Here is a 6,644-nt window from a genome sequence, read left to right as displayed (position 1 = left end):
GCTTAGTCGGCGTAATTTTCATAATCCAGAAATATCGTTTCTGACACTTGTATACATTTAAAGAGAGAAAAAGATAGATTCTTTACTCTTTAGAAATGAAGATTTGTGATATTTCACATTAAACGGAATTATCAACAGAAAAGTAAAAGATGAAACTAACTGTATTATAGTGTGAATATTTCCAAAAGTTAACAATATCGATACCGGCATACAAATGTCAGTAGAAGATTTCAGTACTGCGGACTCTTATAATCTCTCGTCGGACGTAAGCTTTGAGCTAGCTGGAACATTTTGGTAATTTTTAATGAATTTTTATTATCCTCTCTAAAGAAAAAGAAATAGGAAAGACAATACACTTTGCAAACTGACAATTAAAAAACCGGATCATTGGTGCAGACCAGATAATTACGTCGACGCAGCCTGTTTTGCAACGTGTATAATGAACAGTTCAATAGAATCGCACGCAGTAACTGTAAACTATAGTCGTGTCTTCTTGCGGCGAAGTGCTGGTTCTTAATCTGTATTCTTATAAGTGACCAGAGTATAATAACTAAACTGAAGCTCCGTCGCCGTGTTATTCATATATAACAAATTAAGAGCTAGCATACTGCGACAACACTACGTAAGATTTACGTCTATATATGCACACAGGACGACACCACAGCCAAAGAGAACCAAATATTAAAATATGTGCAGTCAAGACAAGACCACCGAAACACAGCACCAGCTTCTGTATCCTTTGGAACTCGAAGATCTTCGACAATATAATTTCTAAGAGCTTATGACTTCTCATCTTAGTAACACACATTGTGTAACTGACTCCAAGAATATGTAAATACTTTTGGGCGTGGTTTACTTCTCCTAAGACAGTATTCCAAGACACAAAAAAGGAGAAATCGCACAATGCAGGCAACAGGTTTGGAGAAGTTCCTTTGATTTATATGGTTTCTGAAGAATTAGGCAGTTCCTCACTGAAATTCATGTTTAACAGCTTCGTAGTGAGCACTCCATCATGTACCTGAAAGCCTTTGTAATTCCAGTGGTTTTCAGAATGATCTTCCAGTTGTGGGTAGAAGCTCAGTAAAACATGTGCAGTAGAAAATTTTTATGGTTCCACAAAATGGCACACATAATGGAACAGTTTCAAAAACGTATATTGTGTACGGATTGAGAGAGTGGTTTGCGCAGTATTAAGTTTACAAATTATTGTTTGAACTTCTGAATGCGCTCCAGCGATTGTCGAAGCGTTGTCGTTGCCTTGTCCTAGGTACGCTGTTATATGCATACCTTTGTGATTTCATAACATGAAAAATATCTTCCGTTTTGTTCACGGCTTTTTTCCTAGTTTTCTGAAAGTAACCTAGAAGTAACTCATTTTTACGTCTACTTTTATGTTTTCTATGTGAACGTAACAAATGGTTTCACTAATCTGAAGAGTGGGATATCCGGCGTGTTGTCAAAGGTGATACAAAAATGCTCAGAATTTTTTACATAATTTAAAATCTTTTGTTTAAGAATTCCGTCGAGAAGTGAGAATTTAATTTTGTATGGTGGGTAGTAAAGAACTTGTAAATAGTTTTCCCAACTGTGACTGGGTGGATTGATCTAGTCTGACCAAGTGTGCCCTTGGTACAGAGTCATATTAAGATAACATCCTAATCAGCTGCAAAATAGTTCCATTTGTTTACTGACATCACATGCTCTCTGTGCCCACGGAATGGAAGATTTTGTTGGGCCGAAAACATGCTCATATCTAGCAGTCTATATAAAATGTATCTCCATTTCTCAAAACAAGTTTAACGTTTCCCTGAGGCTTCATGGTTGTAAACTCACCAAGATGAAAACCAGTAATAAATTTAGATGTACTGTTGAAACTTCCGTCTATACTAAAGAGCCTACATAGAAAACAGGGTAAAGTTTAGTTTGGAGATGAGTATGCCATCAACGTTGTTAGAATTTTCTCACCATTTCCTGATTGGTTTATAACCAATCAGATGCCAACCGTCCGTTAATCATATCACCCTACTCCTTATTTTAATTACGTCAACCCTTATACCTCCTATGTTCTGGAACAGTGAAAGGCCATTGAAATATGTCATAAAGCAAAACATTCCCATTGCTGCCAGTGTTTTCTTCTTCATTCATTAGCTCTTCAACTGGTGCACTGTTCTCCAATCTGTTCTCATTTACATTATAATTACCTACAAGATTTTCTGCATTTTCTTGGAGATCTTCAGTTTCTGCATGAATGTTCTAACTGGCACTTCACTTTTGTTACTTTCCTTTTCTACAAACACAGTCACGGATTGAGATAATGTTACGATATCTTCGTCCGTATCATTTTGGTCTGGTGCCTCTTGAATACTTGATGCTGATGTAGAAGGTTTAACAAATTTCAGCAATGAGCTGACTAGCAAATGTATTTCCAAAACTTCCATCCACTGTTTTTTGCTATTGGCGGTCTCCACTTGGACTACGTCGTTTCGTATTTTAACATATTTCTAACTTCTATTTCTGCCAAAAGGAATACACTAAATCAAAAAAATTATTTACTGTAGTCAATAAGAACAAATGCTCACTGATAAAAAATATATAATATATAAAGTCTTAGTTCCTTCAGTAACAACACGTACTTATCAGTACTTAATGACACTGAAATTGTGAAGTTCAAAATAAATATCAACCACAAAAAGTGTTCCTCCAGTATAACGTTTTGCACCATTAAAGTCAGTTCGCCAAACATTTTTTACTTGCGACATTGAAAAGACTTTTCCACACTCACCCTTTTTATGCAGTTAGTTAAAGTTTTTGCTACTACAGATGTGACATTTGTTTTCGTTGCTCTTTCCGCTGATATTGAGTGCGTGCTTCTGTTCCTGTACCCGTGAGTAACAGCTGCATTCTCTCTAATAACATTATGATGTATGGCTAATACCAATTTCCTGTGAACATTTTCCATTCTATGCAATTTTTAAATTCCTTGAGAAATACTCTTTTTTGTGTATCGGATAACTAGAGCACAACAAGGTGTGACGTAACGGGCGAGTTGTCGCGCCCTGAAAATATAAGTCGGAGGAAGCAGTGGTCGCACGAGCCGCTCGGCCAGCCGGGGCCCGGAAGCAAGCACGTGGTGCAGAACGCTAGCCGGACGAGGGGGGAAGGGGGGGGGCAGACGGGGGGGGGGGAGGGAGGGCTTGAATAGTACATGAGTTATAGGAGGTCAAAGTGGCCGATTACAATCGATCGCGTCAGGCCGTAAGTACTCCACAGCTACATGGAAAAACGGTAGCAGCTTGCTTATAAATATACTTATTCATCTATGGCTATGTTTATATCCGATATGTACTATTCATGAAGAAATTGGTTAAATATTTACTGTGTTTTAGAAAGCACAGAGACATTAGGCTACTGGCCTACCTTTTGTTCTATTTCTTTGATATATGTTTATTTAATTTTTTTATGTATCTAATAATGTGTGTTAGAGCGTGTTTATGGTCAAGCCATAGGAATATTTATTTAATTTCAAGTTATTTAAATGTAACTCCAGTGTTTTGTGTTTTTCATTATGTTTCTGTTCGTGCGTTGGACTGAAGACATGGCGCGAGCGCTCTAGCCAGTCACAGCGCTCGTGAATGGGGAGACTGGATCGAAGCGAGTATGGAAGAGTGCAGAGCGAGGGGAGTTCGGGACGGTACGGCACGATAGACGCACAGTCGCGAGAGAGACTTGGAGTGTGCAGCGGTTTGCGCGTGGTCGCGAAGAGATACAAATACGTCGGCGTGCGGACTTGTGAACTTCTGAGATTTTCGAGGTTTCTACGCTGAATACGTAGTATACGTTTAGAAGTCAATATCTCGCGAGCTATGTTCTTGTTCATAGCTAATTACCGGCCTGAGTGGCCGAGCGGTTCTAGGCGCTAGAGTCTGGAACCGCGCGACCGTTACGGTCGCAGGTTCGAATCCTGCCACGGGCATGGATGTGTGTGAGGTCCTTAGGTTAGTTAGGTTTAAGAAGTTCTAGCTTATAGGGGACTGATGACCTCAGAAGTTAAGTCCCATAGTGCTCAGAGCCATTTGAACCACAACTAATTATGTGCAGTAGGAATCTATTCTTTCCCTGTTATTCAGTTTATATTTTATTTAATTGCTGGACCATCGAAACCAATAAGACGTTGTTGTTGTGGTCTTCAGTCCTGAGACTGGTTTGATGCAGCTCTCCTATCCTGTGCAAGCCTCTTCATCTCCCAGTACCTACTGCAGCCTACATCCTTCTGAATCCTCTATGAGTTTTACCCTCCACGCTACCCTCCAGTACTAAATTGCTGATCCCTTGATGCCTCAGAACATGTCCTACCAACCGATCCCTTCTTCTAGTCAAGTTGTGCCACAAACTCCTCCCCAATTCTATTCAATACCTCCTCATTAGTTATGTGATCTACCCATCTAATCTTCAGCATTCTTCTGTAGCACCACATTTCTAAAGCTTCTATTCTCTTCTTGTCTAAACTATTTATCGCCCACGTTTCACTTCCATACATGGCTACACTCCATACAAATACTTTCAGACACGACTTCCTGACACTTACATCTATATTCGATGTTAACAAATTTCTCTTCTTCAGAAACGCTTTCCTTGCCATTGCCAGTCCTCTTTACTTCGACCATCATCAGTTATTTTGCTCCCCAAATAGCAAAAGTCCTTTACTACTTTAAGTGTCTCATTTCCTAATCTAATTCCCTTAGCATCACCCGACTTATTTCGACTGCATTCCATTATCCTCGTTTTGCTTTTCTTGATGTTCATCTTATACCCTCCTTTCAAGACACTGTCCGTTCCGTTCAACTGCTCTTCCAAGTCCTTTGCTGTCTCTGACAGAATCACAATGTCATCGGCGAACCTCAACGTTTTTATTACTTCTCCATGAGAAGAACCAATAAGTGTTTTTGCAGAAATATACCACATTCTCATAAGTACTTCTACTATCGTACTCATCGTTTAAAGTCGTTAAGATAGTACCTGCAGATTTTATTTAATTGCAGTCTTTCATTTGTAAACGTCGATGTTACGTTCAAAATTCGCAATTGCCGAGTGATAGGAACTTTGACCGTTCGATTCATGTGTCTATTCATATTGTATACTGTTGACTCAGCAGTATTTGGCTTGTATTGCGGCAACTACGTATCCCAGCCCCTAGAAAACGAAACCAGCCAAAACTTTTAATATTTCAACTCTGAGTCGGAGGGTGCGTAGATGAGGGCCAAACCACCACATTTGAAAGCCCGCAAAGGGACGGTGTGCTTGCTTTCCGTCCAACGCTATACTTATTGCATGGACGTTCGCATGTGTCCTATCGTGCATTAGTGCTATTGTAGAAAGCCACTTTTTTATCGGTACCTAAATCTTCTTGTAAGTTGTCATCACTTTGGCGTGATTATTTCAGAATTAAACAGTGAGACTTCCTCCGAACGTAAAACACGATACAAATTTTTGCGTCATAAACCCCTAAGAAAACTTGTATTCAACGTCTCTGTAATCATTGGGCAGTAATTCAAGTACAGTTCTACGCCAGTTATCAATGGTTATGTTTCCTCTCCAGGCTTTTATGTGAGTAGTAACGTATTTAAGAACATCCGAAAGACAATTAGACTGTCTGAACGAACCATTGGACTTCATTCCTCCAAGAAGTTCAAACGTGTGCAGCTAGAATTTTCTGTATTTTACTACAGCAACCACGTTTTATCCCAATTTATTTTGATTTTTAAGGAAATACTGCTTAAACGAGCTATGGTCTTGAAATGGAATGAATTATTCATCAATCGTCATATATTCTGTAGGAGAATACGCTTTCACGTATTTTTTTCCTATAACGATCAGAAACCGACCGACAACAAACAATAGGGACGTTAGTTTATCTCACAATAACGAACTTACTACGTGAATACTGAGTGAAACCATTATTTGACGTCACAGTTGCGTTAAATAATCACTATGTATTGTTGGTTCTTTTAATTTTCAATGTCTCGTTATTACACTGTGAAATATTTCGTACTATACTAATAGTTACGGCGAAAAATGGCTCTGGTTCTGCACTACGGTGACAGAAGACATGGGACAGCAATAGTCACACATACAGATGACGACAGTATCGCGTGAACAAGATGTAAAAGGGCAGTGAGTTGTTGGAGCTGTTATTTGTATTTAGGTGATTCACTTGAAAAGGTTTCCGACATGATTATGGGTGCACGACGGGAATTAACAGACCTTGAAAGCGGAACGTTAGTTTGAACAGATGCATGGGACATTCCATTTTGTAAATCGTTAGACAGTTGGATCCACAGTTTCAAGAGTACGTCGACAGTACCGAATTGCAGGCATTACCTCTAACTTCACTTAACGACCAAGAGCAGTGGCGTTTGTGTAGAGTTTTCAGTGGTAACAGACAAGCAACACGGCGTGAAATCACGTAGAAATCAACGTACATCGTACGACGAACGTATCCGTTAGGACAGTGCGGCAAAATTTGGCGTCAATGGGCTATGGCAGCAGACCACCTGCGCGAGTGCCTTTGCTAACAGCACGACATAGCATGCAGCGGCTATCCTGGGTTCGTGACCATATCGGCTGGATCCTAGACGACTAAATAA

The sequence above is a fragment of the Schistocerca cancellata genome, chromosome 9 (genome assembly GCF_023864275.1).
Source record: "Schistocerca cancellata isolate TAMUIC-IGC-003103 chromosome 9, iqSchCanc2.1, whole genome shotgun sequence".
Taxonomy (NCBI): Eukaryota; Metazoa; Arthropoda; class Insecta; order Orthoptera; family Acrididae; genus Schistocerca; species Schistocerca cancellata.
The sequence above is the reverse complement of the archived record's forward strand: the minus strand, read 5'-3'. Positions refer to the sequence as shown.